Below are 24,775 nucleotides of genomic sequence, written 5' to 3'. Positions count from 1 at the left end.
AAGACAGCCAGAGCTGTTACACTGAGAAGCCCTGTCTCAAAAAACAAAAATTGATGGATGGATGGATGGATGAGCATGGATGGATGGATAGATGGATGGATGGATAGATAGATAGATAGATAGATAGATAGATAGATAGATAGATAGATAATGCTCATATTGTCAAAACCTGTTTTCTAAAAAGTCATTGTGTGTGTGATTTGTCTGTGTACCACATGCATCCTGGTTCCCAAGGAAGCCAGAAAAGGGTATCTGATCCCCTGGAACTGCATTACACATGATTGGAGGCTGCCGTGTGGGTGCTGGGAATTGAACTAGCTTCCTCTAGAAGAGCAGGGCAGGGCAGGGCTAGTGCTCTTAACCACTGCACATCTCTCCAGCCTGAATACCTTTGCAGCATCTAGGGAGTCTGAAATAAGACTACGTGATAATCATGCTGAGTTTATATTTAAAATGCAGATTCCCGGAGCTTAGAAGGAGGCTCAGTGGGTGAGGTGCTTGCTGTGCAAGCATTAGGACCTGAATTTGCATTCCCAGCAGCCATATAAAAAAGGAAAAGCATGCATGTCTGTAATTCCAGCTCTGGGGACATGGAGACATGGATCCCTAGGGCTCACTGGTCAGCCTGCCTAGCCAAATGGCTGAACTCCAGGGTTAGTGAAAAACCCTGTCTCAAAAAGTAAAGTAGAAGGTGTTGTGGCAAAGTCCTGTAGTCCTAGAACCTGGGAGATGGAGGCAGGAGGATAAGGAATCCCAGATCAGCCTCAGCTATATAGCAAGTTCAAGGCCAGGTTGGGATACAGAAGACCTTCTCCAAAAAAGGGTGGGGGAGTGGGTGGTAACTGAAGAAGACACCTGGCATAGACATACCCACACTCAACGCAGATGCCCTGAAGAGTAGGGCTGCTCCTGTGAGTGTCTGTGGGAAGAGCCGTTGGAGCAAAGGGAACAACCAAGTACCAATACCCAGGGACAGAAAAGTAAGGAACCGTGAACCGGGCCAGAGCCTAGGAAAGCTGCAGGTTCCCTAGGGATGGGGAGGCTCTGTCTAAAACAATGAAGTCGCACACCGTGGGAAATGCAGCTGTGGGAAATGCGGCTGATTTAGAAAACCTAAAGAAGCAGCTGAACAGGGCCGCACACACTTCCAGCACCTGGGCTTGGCACGCCTAGCCCGGCAGGGCCTTTTTAGCAAATGGTGCTGGAGAAATTAGATACAATGTTGGTGCTGGGGAAGTTAGATACAATGTGTGTCAAACCTCAGGCTTCTCTCCAGCCCTGTTGAACCAATTTCTACGAGTTTTTTTGCTTGTACTCGTAGATCATGCGTTTGAGGCCTACTTGAGCTTCACAGTGAGACCTGTCCCAGGGCAAAACCAACAAAGAGAACAAAATGGTTTACTTATTCAGCCCTAGCTACAGCGTGGACTCTGTGAGAGCAAGGCCAGGTCAGTCTAAAGTTCCCACCCAGTCCCTGAAAACATGGGGAACAAGGCAGAGGAGAGCCCAGTCACCTGAATCTCACAGTCTGGGCCAAGGGGGGAAACCCTGAGCAAACAAGTAAGAATATTGTGCATAACATCTGCACAAGATGGAGCCAGCCTGTCAACATTCTTCCAGCATGAGTGGAGCATGTTTATGAGGCTCCACCCCCATGAGGGGCTATTACCAGTCAATGGCTGTAGGGGTAGGAGGAACTTATTTTTCTACAGATTTCAGTCTGTCCAACGGTGAGGGAGGCATCTCAGCCACCCCCTGTGCTGCGCTCAAAAACCCCATCTGAGTGGCTTTTCTCTCAAGCCTAGCTGCTCTGTTTCCCACTCCCTAAAGTTCAAGGATTGTAGACTGTGACTACCAGGGGCTCTTATCCCTCGCCTCACTGTCCCCAGAAGCAAGCCAAGATGGAAACGCATGTCTCTGCTCCACATGCCTTGGGATGGGTCCAGGGAGGAAAGAGAGCAACCCACCTTAGCTCTATGCTTGCCGTTTCTGAGGCTCCCATCAGGCCCTGCTCTGTGGTGACTGGTGGTCCATGAAGATACCCCCAGCATCAGAGGCAGCAGCATCTTTGAGCCTGATGAGGCTGGCTTTCCCACGCTGCCCTGTCCTGCCCAGCCACAGTCCTGAACTGTGGTCCAGCTGGAAAGAGGCAGCCCCTGGAGAGGCTGAGGGCACACAGAGGAGGTAGTTCTGCCCCTGTCCTGGCCTCAGGGGACTGAGGACCCACTGACCACACATGAGACAACTTAAAGAAGTAGAAGCCACAGATCCCTGCACCCACATCACAGCTCCCTACCCTAAAGTAGGGGGGAGTTCTCCCCCACCAGTTCCAATGAAGGACCTAGCACTAGATGAAGATACAGAGCTCCTTGGGAAAAGAAAAGAAAAAGCAGCAGGTGGACTCAGAATGTAGTTTCCAATGTTAGCTACAGTTTAGCACACATGAGGTTCTGGGTTCCATCCTCAATGCACCACAAAAAAACATGAATGCAAAATTGGTCTGCAATCCCAGCAGGAAGGTTAAGATAGGAAGATACACAGTTAAAATCATCCCGTGAACCTGGCAAGATGGCTCTATGGGTAAAGGCAATTGACATCCTCATGACCTGACTTCAATCCCTAAGACCCAGATAAAAATGGAGAGCAGTGACCCTCCACATGGTGCCCATAAACACACACACACACACACACACACACACACACACACACACACACACAGTCGTTTTTTAAGATTTGTTTATGTATTATGTATATAGTATTCTGTCTGTCTGTTTCCTTGCGTGTCAGAAGAGGGCATCAGATCTCATTATAGATGGTTGTGAGCCACCATGTGGTAGCTGGGAATTGAACTCAGGACCTCTGGAAGAACAGTCAAAGCCCTTAACCTCTGAGCCATCTCTCCAGCCCTAGATAGTTTCTTTTAAAATTTTCAAGTGCTGGGCAGTGGTGGCAGACACCTTTTATTCTAGCACTCAGGAGGCAGAGGCAGGAGACTCTCTAAATTTAAGGCCAGTCTGGTCTACAGAGCAAGTTCCAGGACAGCCAGAGCTACACAGAGAAACCCTGTCTTGAAAAACAAGCAAAAACAAAACAAAATTTCAAGAGGGCTGGGCTGTGGATCAGTTCAGTTTCCAGCTCTACAAAACATAAGATCAAATAATAGCTCAGTGGACAGGGAGTTTACCTCATATGCACAAAGCCCTGAGTTTTGTGAGGAGTGGCTGTAGCTCACACCTGTAATTCCAATACCCATGAGGTAGAGGCAGGAAGATCAGAAGTTCAAGGTCATCCCCAGCTCCATAGCAAGTTCAAGGCTAATCTGAGATACATGAGATCCTGCCACAAAATAAAGTGTGTGTGTATATATATATATATGTGTGTGTGTGTGTGTATATATATGTATGTATGTATACGTATATATGTGTATATATATGTATGTATATATGTATATATACATACATATATATATATATATATATATATTTATATTCAGCATGTTCAGCCATGTAGACCCTTCTTAACAGGATCTGTGTCACCCGCATCCATGAAGCTCCTGCCTTCATTATCACCCCAGCTAAGGATTTTGACTGCCCCAAATCAGGTCACAAGTCCTCTCCTTACCACAAGTGTCTTGAATCTGTATGTCCTAGCTGGCTGGCTTGTGAGCCCAAATGGGTCCAGGCAGAAGGTGGAGCATCCCACCATGACAGCCAGACCACAAAGGCATATCAACAAGGGCCTGGGAACATACTAGATGAAGACACAGCCTCTCTTGCCTGGCCTCTCTATCCCACTCTGGCCTTGCCACATGCCTGGAACCTTCTCTGGCACTACCTTTCTCTCAGGAGAAAGTACGCAGCTACAGGCCCAGTCTCCTCACCTTCCACCCCTCAATGCCACACACCCAGCTGATGCCATAGCCCTGCTCCCCTCAGTCACCACCCATCCTTTGTCCCACCTTACCCTGGCCTGCCAAATGTTTATCTGCCCTCCTGTACCTCTCCCAGGAAGCTTTCCTTCCCTTCTAGCATGGGTCAGACCTCTGCCTCGGGCTGTCACAGGCCCAGAGCTTCTCTGGAATTGCTGCCTAGTGACTCATCTTTCTCCCTCACCACAGACAAGTTCTGTGAGGACAGGCACCAGGTCCTCTCCAGCCCAACCAAAGACACGGTATGCTGTCAGTAATGGCTACAGAGTGTATGTGTGGGTTCACAGGCAGTGAGTGCTCTGGACTCTGTGAGGGCTTCAACTGCAGATTAGGCAGTCTAGAAAATAGAGACTAAGAGACGCAAGGCTGTGGCCTGTTCCAGGCCCGAGCCTCACTCGCCTTTCCTGACCTCACTGCCATAGAGTCCCAGAAGAAAGGATAAACTCACATCCTCATATTGCCCTGTACACACACACACACACACACACACACACACACACCAGCCAGGGTGGCCATCCCGGTGCCCTTTTAACCAGTCCGGTCCAGTCCAGATGGCCTTCTTTTTCCTTGACTAGTCCCAGAGAGAACTTGCTCCCAGATGGACCCGGTCCCATCCTTCCTTCCTCCCCTGCCCCTGGGCCTCCCTACTTCCTTCCTTCCTGCTCTTTCGGGAAAGGTTCCAGCTCTTAGGCAAGGCCCCCAGATCTAACTACCTGCACTAGGACACACACATTCTCTGCCAGCCAGCTCCCATACCCTACTGAGGTGAGGCCGCAGGCACCATGAGAACACAGAGCAGAAAGCAAGGATCCTCTAGCCCCTCCCTCTACCCCAACCCTAGTAGACAGAAGGGCCCCTAGAGCTGCCCCTGAGGGCCTGGTGAGTACTTGCCACCCTGCCTGGCAACAAGCCCTTGCTGAGAGCCTCTTCAATCAGCCTCTGAGTACTGCTTCCTTCCAAGTCTACCTGCAATAACCATGCCCCTCTCACACATGCACAGAGAACGTGGATTTATTAAATAAAAGTAAGGAAAGCTCCCCAAAGTAGGCCGGGTTTTAAGGGAGCAATACTATCTCTTGGATCTTAAATGCCTGCATGACTACCTATTACCACTGCAGTTATCATCCCCAAGCTCCTCCTCCTGCTCCTTCTCCTTCTTCCCTCCCCTAATCCCCTTACTCCTCCCCTGATTTAACCTTTACAATGACCCTGGGGAGTAGGGAAATTTTTGTCCTTATTTAATTCATTTTATTGTATTAATTTTATTGTTGAGATAAGGTCTCATATGACCCAGGACAGCCTTGAGTTCATTACACAGCCAAGGAGGGTCTTGCGCTTCTAAACACTCTGCCAAGATTTTGTGGTGCTGAGGATAAAACCTAAAGCCCCATGCATGCCAGGCAAGCACTCTACCAAATGAGCTACTCACTCAGGAGGCAGGGGCCAGTGGCTGATCTCTGTGATTCCAAGGCCAGCCTGGTCAACTAAGTGAATCCCTGGTCATCCCAGGCTACACAGTGAGACCCTGTCTCAAAAACAAAAAGGAAGGAAGGAAGGAAGGAGCTCTTGGTGACCTTCCAGAGGACCAGAGTTCCGTTAGTTCCAGAACCCACATCAGGTGCTCAAAACCAACTGTAATTATAGTTGCAAAGTATTGGGTGCCCTCTTCCTGCCTGTGCAGCACCTGTGTTCCCACATGCGCACGCGCGCGCACGCACACACATGCACACTCACACACACGCACACCTTAAAAAAAAATGAGGCAAGGCAGTGGTGCCCCACACCTTTGACCTCAGCACTGAGGAGGCAGAGGCAGGTGGATGGATCTCTGTGAATTCCAGGCCAGCATAGTCTACAGAGTGAGTTCCAGGACAGCCAGACAGTCAGGGATACACAGAGAAACCCTGTCTTAAAAAAAAAAAAAAAGGAATAAGAAAGTAGATTGCTCAAGCACAAGCCCAGACCAGACCAGTGTCCTTCATCACTGCCTCCCCATCTCTCTTACTGATCCTAGAACACTTCACAGGCTTGAATGTCTGTCACCCAGTCATGTAAAACAGATGGGGGAGACATTTCAAGAAACTCAAACACAGCACTTAGGAGGCAGAGGCAGGTGGATCTCAGTGAGCTCTAGGCTGGCCTGGTCTACAAAGCGAGTTACAGGACAGCCAAGACTTACACAAAGCAACCCTGTCTCAAAAAGAAAAAAAAAAAAAAAAAAAAACTCAATCACTATCTATCGATGACGCCAGGCCAGAAATAGGCACAAGATCACAGCCCAATCTTAGTGAATCACCGGAACACAGCAGTCTGCAGAAACCTAATCTGGTCCCTCCTGCTGGAACTCTGTCCACATGCACAGATAGGAGTCCATTTCTCTCATTCACAGATGGGAGGAAATCTCATTTGGGGGGGGGGGTGACCTAACCCTTCAAAGACTGCTGAAGTTTGGAAAATGGGCTCAAGCAAGTGAAGAGGTAGCACTCTGGGGAGCATCTCTGCTTCTCTGCCACCAGAGGGCGCGCGTTCCTTCTCAGAGCCCAAACCTCGGCGTCTTCAGTGGCCCCCCGCAAAGGATGCCGCATGGAGGGGCACCAACTTCGGGAAGAACCTCCCTGGGACGCAGCTCCACCCTGGCCATAGATTCAGTCTTGGTACAATAACACTTCGCCCCTTGGACTTCCCCTCTGGCCGCGCCCCACAATGTGGCCTCCGGGCTACTGTTCGTGCGCCCCCTCCCGGTTGTTGAGAGCACTATGGCCTGGCAGTTTTGAGGCTTCGGAGGGTGGATGTGAGGACAGGATGATCAAAAGAAAATTTACCTGTTGTGGGCCAGCAAATGCCTAATGGGAATATTCTGAACAGAGAGAGGTTGTAGTGGTCATCACTAAGTACTCTGACGGGAGTACAGGAAGGGTATGGGAACTACACTGACCATTCAGGTTATTGGATGCTTCATAAGAGAACGCTGAGGGACCACCAGACAGGTACTGGGAGCAGTGCATGATGGCTAGAGACTGTTAAAAGGCACTAATCCTAAAAAGGAAGGAGTGATCCGAGTAGCTACATGGTGGGGCTGTGAATCCCTGAGTGACTGTTTGAAAGCAAGCCGTTGACCCTAGAGGCATACTGAGTAGCGCCTTGTAAAGAAGATACTGCATAGGAGCTGGGGTTCAAACCCACAGTAGGAAGCAATAAATGGGCTAAGAGGGTAAAGAGGATCACAGCATGTACTGGGGACATGGGCAGTATCTACGTGCGGTGGACACTATACTTGACACTGAATGACAATCACTGAACTTAAACTCATACACTGGCTCAGGATGGTACTTCCCCACCGTGTTTCAACGGCCCTCTCCAGCCTGTGTCATTGTGCCATTTTCACAGTCAGGATTTAGATCACATCTATCCCTCAAGAGGCTCTGGCCCTGACCAAAACCTGTCCATGATTTCCTAGCTTGTTGGGATTGGGGAGGGGGGACCGCTGCATTTGAACAGAGGACAGAATCTCCTTTTTCTGCTTCCCCCAAACATAGAGGGAAGTAAAGGCAGGTCAGCCTTTCATTCCCAGAAAAATACGGAGCCCCCTCCTCAGCCCCTCCTACCAGCCTTTGGCCTCCTGGCCCAGCTTGCTGGCTGCTGGGCCGGGAGGGGCTGCCAGGCTCGGCCTCCTGCCCACTGCGGGGCGCCGGGGGAGGGCGGCGCGAGGCTCGAGATGCCGGGTTGCCATGGAGACGCTGCCGCATCCTGACTGCTCCTGGCAACGGGGTCCCGCAGCCAGGCAGGCGCTCGGCGGGGACCCCAGGGAGCGGGCGCGCCAGGCTGCCCACGGCGCCGCCAGACCCCCGGGACACGAATCCGGCTCCCCCCCACACAAACACCCCTCACTACCGCTCCCAGGGGCACACACATGTACATGCGCGCCCCAGCTGCAACAGCCCAGGCGGAACTGCAGCCCAAGCCCTCCCTGCAGCCCCCACTCATTAATTCAGCAAACATTTGCCGACCGTCTCAGTGCCAGGCGCGAGCTGGCCACTGCGGCTGCAGCGACGAGTCACACCGGGACGCCGCACCGCCCCCGCCCCCATCTCAGCCCGCAGGGTAGGCAGACACAGAAACACTGCGATCAATACTGTGACCCCAACAGCAGCCACCGTCGACTGTGTACTAAACCTATCTTAGGCAAGGGTCGAACGGGTTTTTGGTTTGGGTTTTTTTGTTTGTTTGTTTGTTTGTTTTTTCTTCCTTGTGACCATTGAGAAGCACTGTGAGAATCCTTGCGCCCCCCCCCTCTTTTTTTTTTTTTTTTTTTTAACAGATAAGGAAACTAAGGCCCAGGAGGGCATGTTTATTCTCCTGAGGCCATACAGCAAGAAACAGAGCAGGCCTTCTAATTTGAACCTTACCCACTTCCGACCCTATCACTGCTGTGTCTCCAGAGCATAACCAAGAAGGACCCGTCTCAGTCTGTGAGACATCAGGGACACAGATCTCGCCTTGGGTCTTAGAGAAAATGCAAACCTACCAGGTGGAGCAAGAGACAGGCAGTCTAGGCTGAAAGAACAGCTCTTGCAAAGCAATGGAGAATTTCAGCTAACAGGCTGCTGCAGGTTAGGGAGGGCAAGGACAGAAAGTGGTTAGAGTCAAGTCTAGCAGGGCGCTGGTGGCAGAGGCAAGCGGAGTTCGAGGCCAGCCTGATCTACTGAGAGAGTTCCAGGACAGATGTAGAGAAACTCTGTCTCGTGGGGGCGGGGGGAGGGGGGCAAGAACGCGAGCAAGAAGAGCTGAGCGTTGTAGCTCAGTGATGGGGCGTTGACCTAGCACGTGCAAGGCTTCAAGATTCCATCTCCATGCCGTGGGGGCCAAGGAAACTAGACTCCATTCCTAGTGGAGCTAGGAGAGTATGAGCACGGGAGGGCATGCGCTGGCTGTTGCTCTGGCAACCACCTGGAAGGGGCAAAGCAGGAAGAGGACTGAGAGACTAGAGAGCACGCTGGCCGAGTCTCCCCAGCCAATTTCAATGAGAAAAGGAGGTAATATGTCCCTCTTACTCTCCCAAGCAAACACCCTTCTGTCTGACTCAGGAACTTAGGGACTCGCCCCAGAGCTTCAAGTATAAGGTTCAGAGAATGCCAGGTCTCAGAGAAAGTGAAACAACACACAGAAACATCCTTTAGGAGGACATGAGGAAGTTCTCGGGTTAGACTGCTATAAGGACTTCCAAAGAGAATAGGTCTAGAGAATCAGAGACAGGGAAAGTGTCTCTCATCCCCACAAGAACAGAGCTCCTTGCAGGCCTCTCTTGCCTCTGCCCAGCCCAAGGCACCCCTCTGAAGAGACATCGCACCCAGGCCCCCAGCCTCCCTCCTCCCAAGGTTAGCCTAATTTTTTCCCTTCCATGGATTCAGGTCATTGCTCCCTGCCCTCTCCCAGGCGCCTTGGAATGTGACTAATTCCCTCCCTTCATTTACGGGTCCTGTTACCTGGGAGGTATTTATAGCCCGGCAGCCTGTCTCCATCTCCTGCGACTCAGCTGCTCTCCCCCAGGCCATCTCTCCCAACTCGGCCATCTTTGCCTCCCTTCTCAAGCCTCCTACCCTGCATGGGGCTGGCTGGGAGGGCCAGAACCTTTTGGAATCCAGGGAGGCAATCTGTCAGTGATACCCTTCCTTCTTGAGCACCCCCAGAAACCCTGGGGCTGGAGGAGGGTGACTATTGCTGGCCTCTCTGTGACCTCAACATGCAGTCTGATACTTAAACTAATAACAGGTAACAGCCATCGAGTGTTTACTACCAGCTATTATTGCTGCCCTAGGTTTGCAGATGGAAACTGAGCCTGGAAAGGGACAGATGACCTTGTTCTGATCTTAGAGCTGGGCAAATCTTGCCAAGCCACCACCCACCACCCTAAACCCTGCCTGATCCCTGCCTGATGCGTGGGGAAACTGGCCAGAAAGCAGGCTGGGGGGGGGGACAGGGATGGGGCACCAGCAGGTGCCCACCAAAACCCAAGCCGACATTCCCCTGGCCACCTGCCATTTCATCTGCCCTCGGACTGTCAGGAAACAGCCTCAGAAAGAGGCCACTGGGTTCCCAGACACTGCCTGTCACACCATGGCCCTGCTCCAGGCAACAGTCCCTGAAGAACAGAGATGAAGCATGGACCTGTAATCAAGGACAGAGACGGGGTCCTATGTCCGTGGGTACGGGGAAACTACAGCAGGAAAGAAGGAACTGAGACCCCGTGAGGAACTTACAGGCAGTTTTCATGTCATAGTTGTACCACTGCCCCAAGACCCCTGCACACTCCAGGAAGCCTAGGCCTGAGAGGTAGACAGACCAGCTCGACGAGGCCCAGAGTCTCTGACCAGAAATTTGACAATGTTAGTAAAAATGATTACTAAGAGGCAGAAACAGAGCAGGCGGTTAAGTACAAATGCCAACTTTGTAATTGACAAGGGCCTTCCCATCTGCAAATGGGCAGACATCACATCTCACTCCCAAGAGGGTGTGAGAACTCAGGGTGAAGAGTCATGCAAAAGCTAGCACCTGGCATGTGAGGGGCTGCATGCCTGTGGACTCTGGCCTTGAACTCTGAGGTCTGCCTGTATCTGTCTCCTGAATGGTGGGATTTAAGGTGTGCTTTTTTTTTTTTTAAGATTTTAAATTTATTTTTATTTTATGTGTGTGTTTGCCTCTGCACCACATGCATGCAGTACCAGAGATGGCCAACAGGGGGTGTTCTATCCTCCTAGAGTTACAATTGATTGTAAGTCAACCTGTGGGTACTAAGAATTGAACTTGGGTTCTCTGAAAGAGCAGCCAGTGCTCTAGGCCATCTCTCCAGTCCCTGTCTTGTTTTCTGAGACAGGTTTCACTATGAAGCCCAGACTGTCCTCATACTCTAGGAAAGCCTCCTTCCTTAGCTGGGATTACAGGTGTGCCCCATCCCACACAGCTGGTTTTCCTGTCCTGACTTCTCTCAGAGCTGAGCCCAGGCCCCTGCTGTGGGGAATGAGCACCCACTGCCTTCATTATTCTCTCTACATTTCCACCATTTCACACACCCAGCCAAGCTTTGCACTCATTTGAGGGAGTCATCCTGCACAATGCCATGGGGTTCAATTATGAGCCTTATCGGGGGCCACGTTGCATCCAACAGACCCTATTGTACCCTCTTGAGCTGCCTCTACCTCTCACCATGAGGTGTCAGGAGGCAGCCAGCAACAAAATTCCCAAGTCATTCTGATGTTTCATCCTGGGAGTCAGGTCCTCTGGCAACTGTCTTTTCCAGGGCAACTGCACAGAGCACTTCCGGGTTACACCAGCCAGGCTGAACCTGAACGTGGGCTATCACAGCAGCACCAACAGAAACACGGGGGGGGGGGGGGCGTCCCCGCAGGTAGGCTGGCCCCTGAGCTGACTAAAAGGGGTGAAAGCGCTTGGGAAAGGGGAAATCCAGCCCATGACAGGTAGATATCAGTTGGCAGAGGTCTCCCAACACCCAGGAGGCAGAGGTCTCCCAACACCTACGGGCTTAGATGCCCGTAGTTCCTGGTTCTCATACTGATGGCACAGCCAGAACCAGGCTGTGGGCGTGGAAGCAGCCAGCAGCTCTGTCCACACTGGCTGGCTGAGAGGAAAGCCAGTACGGCAGAGACTAAGGACAGAGCAGACAGGAGGCATGGACAATGGAGCGTGGAGCAGGACTGGATGTCATAATCCGTAATCTTCTGTGTGACCTGGGACAAGGCCTGGCCTCTTTCTGAGCCTCAGTTTGCCCGGACTTCCTTATGGAAACCCTGCTCTCCACCACCTATCTCCCTATCAGATCTGAGTAGGGCCTCCATGAGGTATCCACAGAAGAGACAAACTGAAAGGCCCAAGAGGGGTCTGTGCCCACACTGCCATCCTCTCCCCACCCATGGGCACACAGGGTCCTCGTTGAGGAAACACGGTGTATACAAATAATTAAACAGAAGAATTGGAATGATTAGGGCAGATGATTATTGTCAAATTATGATTTATCTTGTAGTGGAATTAGTATTCCCCCAAAGGGCCCGGCGTGGCGCTGCGCCCGCCACGGCCCGTGATTAATCGCCGTCTCCAGAAGGTCACCTCCAGCCACTGCAGATTAACTCAGTGGGGAAACTTCTTTCCGTAATTCAAGCTGTTGTTCCCACAACCTGTCATCCGCCTTGGAAAAGGACGATTTCGTCAGGAAGCCCGGGGCGGGGGCTGGCCGGCTCCCCAGCCCCTCCCGGCTGCAGACATGATATATGGTGCGTCCCGACACGGGTGACCGCGAGGGGGGGCGGCGTCAGCCGTGGGGTAGGCAGCGGGAGGCAGGAGTGGGGGAAAGGTGGGGGGGAGCTCGGCAAGCACAAGTAGGCTGTGAGGGGAGAGCGCGCGGGCGGTGGCAATTAGGAAGAAAATTGGATTTTTCAGCGTCCAGAGGCAGCTGCGATCTGCGGTGTGCAATGCAGTCAGCGCCCCCCTCATCCTTCGCCCCCCCCCATCCTTCCAACACACGGGCACCCAGCTCTAGCAGGCAGAGACTCCCTAGGAGGGATGGAGAATCAGGGGCGCCGAACCTCCTCCATAAAGACTGGCCACATAGAGCCAGTCCTGAGCAGGGCAGAGAATTGCCTGTCCTCCCTCCCTTCTGTAGACTGTGCTACCTGGAGCATGAAATCCAAGCAGAGCAGGCACAGGCTGGACTAAGGAGGCCCTGCGTGGGCAGGCAAAACCTGGCAAGCTGGGCACTGCAGAGCCCCCCAGCGGTCAGAAGGGATCTTTAGAGGAAGAACAACTCACCTGGGCACCAAAATCAAGCATGCATCCCAACCAGAGATGCTGACAAAGCCTAGGCCCATGTCACCTGGGGCTCTTGGGACACATCTGCTAGGCAGCCTAAGACAGCATGGCCAATGCCCTCTCCTGTTTAAAGAAGAGGATCCAGCCCCACCCACCCCACCCACCTCCTTCCCAGCTTGAGCCTCTGCCCACCCTTGGTTCCCTAAGTAGAGGGAGAGATAACTGGAAGCCCTACCCCTTTCCCTACAGGTGAGGCTGAAGCAGAGTGATTTCCTGCTGCCCTGGAACTCTGCTGCCCTGGCTCCCCAGAACTCTCAGGGTTACCTCCAATATCCTTAGGGTATTGTCCTCTGGGGGTCCAGCTGTCCTGCCCCAAGCCTTTCCTCCCCACCTCTAGAAAACACTAGTCTCCCACTTACTCTTTAGACCTCCAGGCTTCTAACAAACACCCTAGAATGTGCTTCTTATCCCTAGCCATCGAAGTTCTATTCATCCTTCTCTTTCCAGCTCATTTAATCCCACAGGAGAGAAGGTGATCTGAGCACGTGGCTTACCCTTACAGTAGCCATGCTCTCTCCAGGCCTCGCCTACCATGCCTAGCACTCCAGGTGAGCCTAATCTTCCTACTCCCTCCCTGGAAAACCCACCCAGCCAAAGGACAGTGGCTGCTCCAGGAACTGTGTAGGGGCAGCAGTCCTCCAGCACAATAGATTTGGCAGAGCTCTGAATGAGGGCAGGGTGGAGGACAGAAGTGGGACCCCCTAGCTAGCAGCCCCATCCTCCAAGACTAGAGGCTCTTTAGATAAAAACAGAAAGTGTGTATTATGTAAACTGTGGTTTGCTCACAACATTCTAGGGTCTGAGATATTTAGAATTGTGAAGACCCAGCATTATTTGAGGTGGGAGAATCTATTTTCAAGGGTGGCAGTGGGGAGCAACACTCTGCAAAAATCATTGGGACTCAAAGCTAGCATTCTTGGACGGAAAGGGGTCTTTCTCCATCCTTTCTGGGAACTGCCTGTGATACCGCTGATAACACTGCCCTCGGAGTCTGGCTGACAGTGACAAACACCTTCCATCTAGGCTCTTTAGATTGCATGTAACATTCGGGACACCCTTTGCTGCATTCAAGACTTTTCTAGGGCCAGCTGAAACTCTTCCCATTTTTTAGATGGGGCAGCACACCAGGCTGTTGACAACATCTAGAAACAGTAGAGATGGCTGAGAGCCAGATTCCAGGCTCGCTCCCCTCTAAGCCTAATCCATGAAGGAACAGGATCTCCACACAAGTGGCTCCAAGACCTTCGCACCTCCCGTATACCCAAACACAGAAGGGTGTGAGCAGTAAATGACCTTGGTCCCTGTCCTGTTCAGGCCCCAGGGCAAGCCAACCTAGTTTCTTTGCCTTTGGTTGCTCATCTGCAGTGGGCTGTGAAACCTCAATAAAAGATACCCACCCTCTACCGTGGAGCCACACCTCTACTGTATTCTGTTTGCTTATTTGAGACAGGGTTTTATGTAGCCCAGGCTGGCCTCCCACACCTGAGCATCAGCCATTGGTGTGATATGATTATAGGCATGGGCCACCATTCCTGCTGTTGGGCTGGGGTTTTTGAGGTTATTACTGTTGATGACCCATCCTGTCCCCCACCCCCATCCCAGGGTTCCTCTAAGTAAGAGCCCTGGTTGTCTGTCCCAGTACTCTCTTTGTAGACCAGGCTGATCTCCAACTCAGTGATCCACCTGCCTCTGTTTCCCAAATAACAAGTGCTGGGATAAAAGATGTGGGCCACTACTGCCTGTCCGGGGTTTTGGTTTTGATTTTGGTTTGGTTTCTTAAGACAGGGTTTCTCTGTGTAGCCTGGCTATCCTGGAGCTCACAATGAAGACCAGGCTGGCCTCGAACTCTGAGATCCTCTTGAGTGCTGGGATTATAGGCATGCGCAGCAACCGCCCTTGTGGAGCTATTTTTTATAGTGTTCATGAACGTGGCTAATCTGGGTTCCGGGATCTCACAACTTCACTCTCTTCCAGAGTAAACTGAATCAGGGTATAGCTTCCACCAGGCAAGGAAACCTCACCAGATAACTATTGTGAAAACCAACAGAGAACCTAAACCGCACCCCTCTTCCAGAACCTTTCATTGTTTCCTGCCAGTCCAACACAGCCCAAACACCTAACCAGCCAGTTATTTCCAGTTTGTGAACTACAATCTGCTGTTTCCTGCCTCCCAGCCTTTTGACCAAGCTGACACCTTGACTTAGAATGCCATTTCTGGGCTACCTCCTCGTTGGTAATCACAATCATGCAAGGCAACGCCCTCCAGGTCATTCTCTCTAGCCATCCCTAAGACCACTCGGTCCAGCACCTCACGCGGCTCTCTGAGCCCCACCCGGGTTGGAGCGGAACGCAGGGCTGGTGCCCGGAGTTGGGAAGTACTGCCCGCCCGCCCCCAGTCTCCCCTCCCCGCCTCACTCCCGCCAGCGCCTGCCGCAGCCCGGCTTTGATCCCGCGGCCTCCGAGCCGCAAACCTGATTGGCATCGAATTACGGCGCGCGGCGGAGGGAGATAATGGCGGGAGGCGCGGCAGACATAAAAGAGGGGGGGCGCAGCGGCAGTCCGGGCCGTTGTTAATGACCCAATAAAAAGCAAGAGGGGGGAGAGAGAGCCCGCCCTCCATCTCCGCCCCCAGGACCGGGCCGGTGCACACAAAGCGGTCGCCGACTCGGAAATTACCGCGGCTCAGCGTAGCGCAGCGTGACCGGAGCCGAGGCGGGTGGGGGCTGGGGGTGGGGGGCGGCTCACCTGGAGGCGCGGAAACCTGCAGCAGACCCCGCAGATGCAGCCCGTGCCTTGCAACTGGTTTGCCTTATGGGTGTTTTGCATTTATTATGAGTCCTACACACACACACACCACACCACATTTTGTCTCTGCCCTTTTTGATAAAAGAGCTCATGCATCCCAAGGTTGGCTTCGAACTCACTGTACAATTGAGGCTGGCTTCGAACATGTTCCTCTAACATCCACCTCTCAAATTCTGGGATCACAGGCATTCACCACTATGCCTGCTTTGTTTTGTTGTTTTAATAGGAAGCTAAACTAGGTGATGGTGACACATGCCTTTAATTCCAGCACTCTGGGAGGCTGAGGACAGGCACACCTTCTGAGTTTGGGGCCAACCTGGTCTACAGAGTGAGTTTCAGGACAGACAGGGGTACACAGAGAAAACCCTGCCTCAAAAAAAAAAAAAAAAAAAAAAAAAAAAAAAAGAAAGAAAAGAAAAGAAAAAAGAAAAAAAAAAAGGAAACTTAATTTTCCTCATTACTGAGGGATTTTGGTTTGGTTTGGGTTTTTTTGTCTGTTTAGTTTTTTACCTCCTTAAGTTTTTTGCCCAACCCATTGCAGGCTCTCAGTCATATACCATGTCTTTAATTACACATACAATGTGTTACATATATATGTCACATACACAGTCACAGATACAGAGGCCTCGTCTCACAAACCTAAAGGCACCTCCAAAGTGGACACAACCCCAACCAAGCATAGATGCCTACATGGAGACTCCCAGAAGCAGGGCAGAGACTCAGGTGTCACACAGGTCATGCAGAGAGGGGCATATTGAAATCTACAGATGAACACAAACATGGGCCTATATACAGGAACCAGCACAAATGCACACTGTACCCACATACAAACACCCTGGCCTGGGGGTCACAAGCTACCCTTCTCCCCAGGTCTCTAAGACTCTCAGTATATCCTCAAGGTTACCCGTTTCTCAGCTTCACGCACTGCAGAGATGAAACAACATCCCTGGGCCACAGAGCCCAGAAAAGTCTCACTGTCCCTGCATTTGGTGATGCAAAGGGCTGCCTTTAATCCATGAGACTGGCAAATGGCTTAGGAAGTCAGAATATCGGTTTTAATCATCTGTAAAATGGGGTTCCATTCCTTCTCCACGGGGATTGTCTGAGACTCACAGGGAGGTGGGAGGCATTGACTGATGTCATCACATGGACTCTATCAGGCTCAGTTAACCCCTACTCTCTCTCTCTCTCAAACACACACACACACAGAGGTGTATGTATAAAAACACTCACGGTCATACAATCATTGCTCTTGGCTCCCAACCTCTTTACTGACAGAGAAGACCCTCATAATTGTACTCTGAGTCCTCATGTTGTGTTCTAGCTCCCGTTCTGAGAAGAGAGGAAGAAAGCCTGGCTTCAGAAATGGGGCTCTGTTGTGGAATCAGACTCATAGTTTGAAGCCAGCTTGGTCTATATAGTAAGTTCCAGGACAGTCAAGGCTACATAGTATGATCCTGTCTGTATAAGTAAATAAGGAAATATTTACTTATTTGCATTTGTGAATTTATATGGGTGTGTGGGTACCCAAGGAGGCTGGAAGAGTGCGTTGGATCCCCTAGAGCTGGAGTATCAGGCTCAGCCGCCCCAAGCATGTGGGCTGAAAACCAAACTCTGACCCTCTGCAAGAGCAACAAGCACTCCTAACAGCTAAACCACCTCTCTGGTCCCTCAGCTCCACTTCTAGTTTTCATGTCATTTTATGAGGATGAATGTTTTGCCTTACATGCATGTCCCTCTTGTGTGCTGTGCCCTCGGAGGCCAGAAGAGGGTGTCAGATACCCTGGGACTGAAGTTACAGACAGTTGTGAGTTGCCCTGTGGGTGCTGGGAATTGAATTCAAGTCCTCTAGAAAAACAGCCAGTGCTCCTAAGGGCTGAACCCAGTCTTTTTTTTTTTTTTTTTTTTTTTTTGACAGTTTCACATAGCTAAGGTTGACTTAAATTTTGATACGTAATCAAACATGACCTTGAACTTCTGGTCATGTGGCCTACACTTCAAGCCCCCCCCCTTATTTATTTATTTATTTATTTATTTGCCAATGTCAGATTGTGTAGCACATCAAGATGGCGTCCTCTAACTTCAGACCCTGCTACCTCAGGCTTTAGAATGCTGAGATTACAAGCTTCTACACTGTATCTAACTCCCAGCACCATCTTGAACCAGGTGTTCGCCCTTGAGCAAGGATGTGGCCTCTCTGGGCATCCATTACCTTCACTGGCAAGTGAGTTAACAGCAGCAGTGCCCAACACAAGAGGCTTCACTGGGAGGATGAAATGTCTCTCTGCTGAGCTACCAAGCTGTGGCTAATAATGTCTGCCCATGTTAGAATCAGAGGTAAAATATCAGGTGGACACACACACACACACACACACACACACACACACACACACACACACACACCACAACGATGGGGGGGGGGAGAACACATCAGTCTCCCTGCAATTCTTCAGGTGGAAAAGGACACTTTATGAGCCAAAACTTAGAACCTAATTAATTCAGTTAATCACAGGCCCAGTCACGCTAGCTATGGGGACAGCTGAGAGAGGAGGTCACAATCTGCTCTTAGTCCCCCAAAAGGATGGAAGGCAGGAAATGAGGTTCTTAGTGGCTTTCCTATCCCCTGCTAACCAAAGCCCACACTCCATTCCCAGCTCCCTGGTGAAGCCCCTTCTCATGTCTAAATCCAATTTCTCTGCAGCAGCTGAGGCAGCACAGGGATTCTGCAGTCAGAGTCCTGTTTATTCCTAGCCAGGCAGGTTAGAAAGGCTGTGATTGGTCTTCAAATGGCTGGGCCGTGTGACACTGGGCTTGATGGTGGTAGTGGGGTGGGCAGATTGAGCCATAACTTTAGGAGGAAGTCGAGAATGAAGAAAGGGCCTGGTGGAAAAAGAAAAGAAAAGAAAAGGTTCCCTCCAAGGGACTTGTATATGTGACCCTGTTAGTGGGGAGTGGCATGGCCCAAGACTCTCACTAGGGCTATAGAGGGAGGGGGCAGCCCACGCTGCTGAGTTATAAATCACCCTGGACTCAATTAGAGCCTGTGAAAGGTTGTGCACACCCAGCAGAAAGCGATGCTTGGCGGGCAGCCAGCTCCCTGAGGGGGTAGGGGCAGTGTTAGTGTGTGCCTGCATGTGTGCACGAGTGTATGTGTGCCTACGTGCAAACATGCTTGTGTGTCCTCATCTGTGTTGACATGTATATTTACTGGCTTGCGTCTGTCTGTTAAATACATGTGTGGAGTGGTATGTATGCCTGTGGATTCCTGCGTGTGCCATATGCTTACATGTCCTGTGTGATTGTCGTGGGCTAAGTCTTTATTGCACCCCTTTGTACCTATCTGTGTTTTGTGTTTGTGTAGCTCTAGGATAGTCGCCTGTCTTTGTGCCTGTATGTACATGAATATGAACATGTAGGTGACTATTTCTTCCACTTCTACTCTGTACATGAACCCTGCCTGTGTATTTGTGTTTGGGCCTTCTGTCTATGCCTGGTAGTAAGTTGATTTGGGGTGTTTGTTTGTTTGTTTGTTTGTTTGAGACAGGGTTTCTCTGCATAGCCCTGGCTGTCCTGGAACTCACTGTATAGACCAGACTGGCCTGGAATTCTTGGAGATCCACCTGCTTCTGCCTCCAGATTAAAGGTGTGGGCCACCACCCCTGGCTAGTAAGGTAAACTGAATGATTGAGATGGAAAGAAGAGCTGTTCTTGACCAAGGGAAGCTCTGAATTTAGAGGGAGGCAGAATTGGAAAGAGACACAGATAGATGGAATTCAGAGCAGACAAAGAAAAAGGGAGAGCCAGTGAAGGCTAACATGAAAAGACTATGACAGAGAGAGGGAATACTCCTTCCAAGCCAGGGGAAGGGGATGGAGGCAGTTTATAGAGCCTCTGAGAGTGATCACCTCCACCCTCTGGGCAGGAGGCTGGGCACTAGCCTCGCCTTGGTGGGGCATGGTCAGGAAGCACCCTTGGAATTCATCCCTCCATCCGTAATCATGACAGGGATGAGCACAACACTGGGATTATGCCCTTGAAAGCTCTCAGGCCCACTAGGAAGTATATACTATTCCCATCCCCTTTTGCTGCTACGGAGACTGAGATTCACTGACTTGTTCTCAGTTAATAACTAGTAGGGACAGAACCTGAACCTGGGTTTGTCTAATTCATTACTGCTCTCTCAGGTTTCTGGGGGATACTCTTGACAGATGATACATGAGTGGCCATGCTCCCCAGGTTGCTGTGTTCACTCAGCACATAGTAGGGGTCAATGAAATATTTATTTGGTGGAAGAATTTGACAGCATCAGGGCTGGGGACCTGTGAGATACTCCATGGATAATGGCAGCCCAGGGCCCCAGAGAAGCTTGACTAGGCTGGACCCTACCTGGACTTACTCAGGGGTAAGACACATGAATGTTTTTCTGGACCTACGTTATATCCCAATTGATCCAACTCAACCCAAGCCCTAGACAAAAGATTTTCAAACCTTCCAATTTGTCAAGAGATGCTTGGAGTTCTGAGCAGGATTCCCCCATGGACAACAGCTAGGTGGGCGGGCACTATTAATTAGAAGCCAGCTAGGGGTCCCTGGCTCAGTTTCCCCTTGCAATGGCATTTCTTTGAGGAGTACGGAGATGGTGAATATGAACTACTTTAACCTAGGCTTCCTTGCATGGCCTCAAGAAGCCAACTTTAAGCTGGAGCGATGGCTCGGCCATTAAGAGCACTTAATGTGCTTGCAGGAGATCTGAGTTTGGTTCACAGCGCCCACATCAGGTGGCTCACAGCACATGTAACTCCAGTTCCAAGGGACCAAATCCCTTTTTTGGCCTGGATAGGCACATGCACACACACATGCATACTCATGCATTCATTTACATAAATAAAAATAGAGCTGGAGGGATGGTTCCGTGGTCACAAGCACTTGCTGCTCTTGGAGAGGAGGACCTGGGTTCAGTTCCCAAAATCCAGATGGCAGCCTGCAACTCCTGTAAATCCAGTGTAAAGGGATTAGATACTATCTGGCCTCCAGGGGTACTAGGCACTCCAATAGTGCACATACACCCATGCAGGCAAATATTCATTCACATAAATATGAATAAAATCTTTTTTGTTTGTTTGTTTTTAAACATGTTTCTCTGTTTAGTCCTGGCTGACCTGGAACTGACTCTGTAGATCAGGCTGGTCTCAAACTCAGATATCTGCCTGCCTCTGCCTCCCAAGTACTGGGATAGAAGGCTTTCACTACCATGCCTGGCTCAATAAAATCTTAAAAATAGATAAATAAAATAACTCTCAGAAAAGAAATCAAGAGAGAGGCTGAAGAAATGGCTCAGCAGTTAGAAGCACTTTTAAGTTCAGTTCTACGCACCCACATTGGGTAGAAGGGAATCTGACTCCCCCTTCTGGCCTCAAAGAGTACCCACATGCATGTGAACATACACACAGAGAGAGACATATATCAATTAAAAAGACTCTTAATGTTTTATCTTGGTTTTTTTTTTTTTGTTTTGTTTTGTTTTGTTTGTTTGTTTTTAAACAAAGAACAAGGGGCTGGAGAGATGGGTCATTGGCTAAAGACAATGACTACTCTCCCAGAGGACCTGAGTTCAATTCCCAGCACTCACATGACAGCTAACTACTGTCTATGACTTCAAGATCTGACTCCCTCACACAAGCAAACATACAGGTAAAAACATCAAAGCACATAAAACAAAAATAAATAAATTACAAAGAATAAAACCTACCCTCAGCTGTGGCTCTTTCACCCCAGATTCAGAAATCTGTCCTCTACCCAGGGTAGAGGACAAACCCAGCAAGAGCTACAACCTCCATATCTCCTGCTCCAGACACTTAGGCCCTGAACAGGGTTCTTCTTCCTTTTCAGAGACTCTTCCAGAACCATCATCCCTTCAGTGACCATATTCTGCTCCCAAACAGGGAGCACTTGCAGGCAAGTGGAGATGGAGATGGGGATGGGGATACTGGGTCTCCAGGGAAGTCTGCAGAAGGAAACCCTGCTGTGTGCCCATCTTCACTCTGCTCCCTTGCAGGCCTCACATCTGGAACCATTTCAAGCAGGAGAGGCAGAGGAGTTGTCCCTCCTTTGATGTTGGGGTATGGGAAAGGGTTGTGCCCTTTGTGGGGGCCGAGAGGTCACAATGCATGGATAGCATCCCTCCTGAGGCTAGGAAAGGAGGTGTGGGAGGAGCAGGCTGGGCCAGGGCTGGGGGCAGAGCCTTATGAAGACACAGGCAAATGCAGAAGGATGCAGATGGCCAGCAGTATCCTCCTGAGGAAAGATGTCTACATTTCCTCATGCTAAGCCTCAATGCCCCATTGCTAAAATAGTAAAGATCCATGGAGAAGGTCTTGCATGAGGGGATTGTGTTTTTGACTTTTTGTGGGTTGTTGATGTTTTCAGACAGGGTTTCTCTGTGTAGTCCTAGTGCTGGCTGTCCTGGAACTTGCTCTGTAGACCAGGCTGGCCTCAGGAAGCTACCTACCTCTACCTCCTGAGTGCTGGGATTAAAGGTGTGGGCCACTACTGCCAATCTTTATTTGTTTTTATCAAGAAATTGTCTTGCTGTGCTGCTGTGCAGTCCAGGCTGGCTTGGAACTCACTGTGTAGTCCAGGATGGGTTCAAACTCATGACAATCCTTCTATGGAAAACTCTTGAGTGCTAGGATCACAAGTGTGAGCCATCATGTTTGCTAAAAGAGGGTGCTCCCAGGCAGGATATGGTAGTTCATGACTTGGGAATCCAGCTCTTGGGAGGCAGAGGCAGGAGAATCAGGAAGGAGTTCAGGCCACCCTCAGCAATACAATGAATTTTTTATAAGACCAATAAGATATTCAATGGTGTGCTAGGTCTTAGCCCAACCCCAGGAGACAATCAGAAGAAGTGGGAGTCTAGTCAAGCAGGAACTTGTTTATACCCCATAGCAAGCATCTTTTAAAGCAAAAAACCAGCAGGGTGGAAAAACAGCCAGCCAATGGTTTTAAAGATCAACCTAGGCACCCTATGCTTTACCTAGTGAACAGGAGCCTTTCATGTAGTGACCAATCACCCTTTTTTGTAAACATCTCAGGACTGGCCCTCCTGACTTCACACAATCTCTGACTGGCTCCTGTGCCCTTCACCAGACACACACCTTTAATCTCAGCACTGGGGATGCAGAGGCAGGCAGATCTCTGTGACTTAGACCAGCCTGGTTTACAGAGTAAATTCCAGGACAGCCAGAGTCAAACACTGAGAAACCCTGTCTGCAAAAAATAAACAAACAGAAAAAGATATTCATTGGTAGAAGCACTTGTGGCCAGTCTTGACAGCAAGGGTTCGATCCCCAGGACCCACATAATGAAAGATGAGAACTGACTCCTACAAGTTGTCCCCTAATCTCCATATATGCACCATGGTACATGTACATATGCACAAAAGTAAATAAAAATTTAAGATGATGCTTCCACACAGGGCCAGCAATATCCTGGTAAAGCTCAGGTTGAAACAGCAGCTGCTGCTATTGTCATTACTATCACCTTAAAATTTCTATCACATTAAAAGTAACCCTTTCAAGCCGGGTGTTGGTGGCGCACACCTTTAATCCCAGCACTTGGGAGGCAGAGGCAGAGGCTGGCAGATCTCTTGAGTTCGAGTCCAGACTGGTCTACAGAGCGAGTTCCAGGACAGACAGCCACAAAGAAACTCTGTCTCAAAACAAACAAACAAACAAGAAACCCTCCCCTCAAAAAAACAAAACAAAAAAAAAACAAAGCAAAACAAAAACCCAAACAACAACAACAAAAAGTTTAAGCAACACCAAAGCTGCTGTTCAGCTATGGGGTCCAGGTGAACATACCTGCATTAATCATAAACTGTGGAACCAAACACTGACATACGGGGAGGGCAAGATGGGAAAGGGCAGGGCAGTCGGGAAGATGTCCCACAGGAAGTACGGGGGCTGCCCTTCAGATATGAGAGAGCCTGACAAAATAAGAGTGTGGGCTAAGGAGAGGGTGTTCCAGGGAGCAGACAAGCTTAACTAAGCCCTGGAGACAGAAGGATGCCCTACAGGCCTGAGGAGGGGGGAGGGGAACTGCTGGTGTAAGGCGCTAGGCAGAGCTAGGGAGGGGAAGAGCTCCAGTGGACCTGACTTAACTGGGGCGATGAATGCAGCAGAGCCTAACGGTTCCTTCTAGGGTAGGACTCTACCCTGAGGACCTCACTGCCCCACCCACACTGCATCCCAGTTCATGCTCCCAGGTACTGCAGGGGCTACTGGTACCTACTCCCACCTAGACACCCACCCAGCCAGCTCGGAGAAATCAGGTGGCTGTTCCCTCCTCTCTTTATTTATTCCGTACCCCCCCCTTTCAGGAGACCATAATTATTCAGATCAGCCTGGTGATTTACTCGGCAATCAGAGCCGCTCGATGCGGTGGCCGCGGAGCCGAGACAGACGAGCATCGCCAAGGAGGATGAGACGGGGGCTCAGCCCCCTCCCTCCGGCTCGCCCGCTCGGCCTTTGTTCTCTTGGAGGTCTGCACCCGCGCTGCTGGCCCACGGTGGAGGCGCCCAGCCACACCGACACAGTAACGACCTCAGGGGCTGGAGAGCAAGTGTGCACGCGCGTGTGCCTCAGGGAGGGGCATAGGGGCCAGGTGTCAGATATACATGTTTGTGTGTATAAGAGGAAAGTGATGGAGTATACCAGTGGGACATTGCTGTCAGGTGTACAATTGCGATGTGTGCACCTGTTTACCCACCAGGGCCTGGGCACAGGTGTTACTGCAGTCTTGTTTAAAAGTGTGATGGACAGTTGACCAAATGGATGTATTTGAGGCACACATAGGAGAGAAGATGACGGTTGAGGCTCCTGTGATGTAACCATCTGAGAGACCCATAGATGGGTCAAGGCAAGGTTCTAGCTTATTTTCTCTGACCACTTGTGCTCGAGCAGGCAGGGCCCAGGGTGATGAGCTCAGAGCTTGATCAGTGTGGGGGCCAGAGGTCACTTGACTGGGGTGCAGCTGTTCAAAGACGGATTACACGCGTGCACAAAGGTGCGTGTGCATTTGTGTCCTCAGACCTTCGCCTCCTCCTGCCTGCGGGCGGGCGCAGTGACGGTGACCTCATTACCGCCTCCGCAAGGCCCCTTGAAA

At 50.6% G+C, this 24,775-nt stretch overlaps 1 protein-coding gene across 2 annotated transcripts in view; it reads left to right on the top strand.

The window, feature by feature from the left end:
- The window catches only part of Pfdn1 (prefoldin subunit 1), a 757,967-nt gene that overhangs the window by 496,732 nt on the left and 236,460 nt on the right, over positions 1-24,775 (top strand). The window contains exon 5 of one of the 2 annotated variants that reach the window (XM_051202404.1): positions 24,164-24,174. The exons of the other annotated variant lie outside the window; for it this stretch is intronic. The gene's annotated coding sequence lies outside the window, so the exon portion shown is untranslated. Of the gene's footprint in view, positions 1-24,163; positions 24,175-24,775 lie in introns of those variants that run through there. 2 annotated transcript variants of the gene reach the window in all.

This window comes from Phodopus roborovskii, unplaced genomic scaffold (assembly GCF_943737965.1).
Source record: "Phodopus roborovskii unplaced genomic scaffold, PHOROB, whole genome shotgun sequence".
NCBI classification, from domain to species: Eukaryota; Metazoa; Chordata; class Mammalia; order Rodentia; family Cricetidae; genus Phodopus; species Phodopus roborovskii.
The sequence above is the reverse complement of the archived record's forward strand: the minus strand, read 5'-3'. Positions and strand labels throughout refer to the sequence as shown.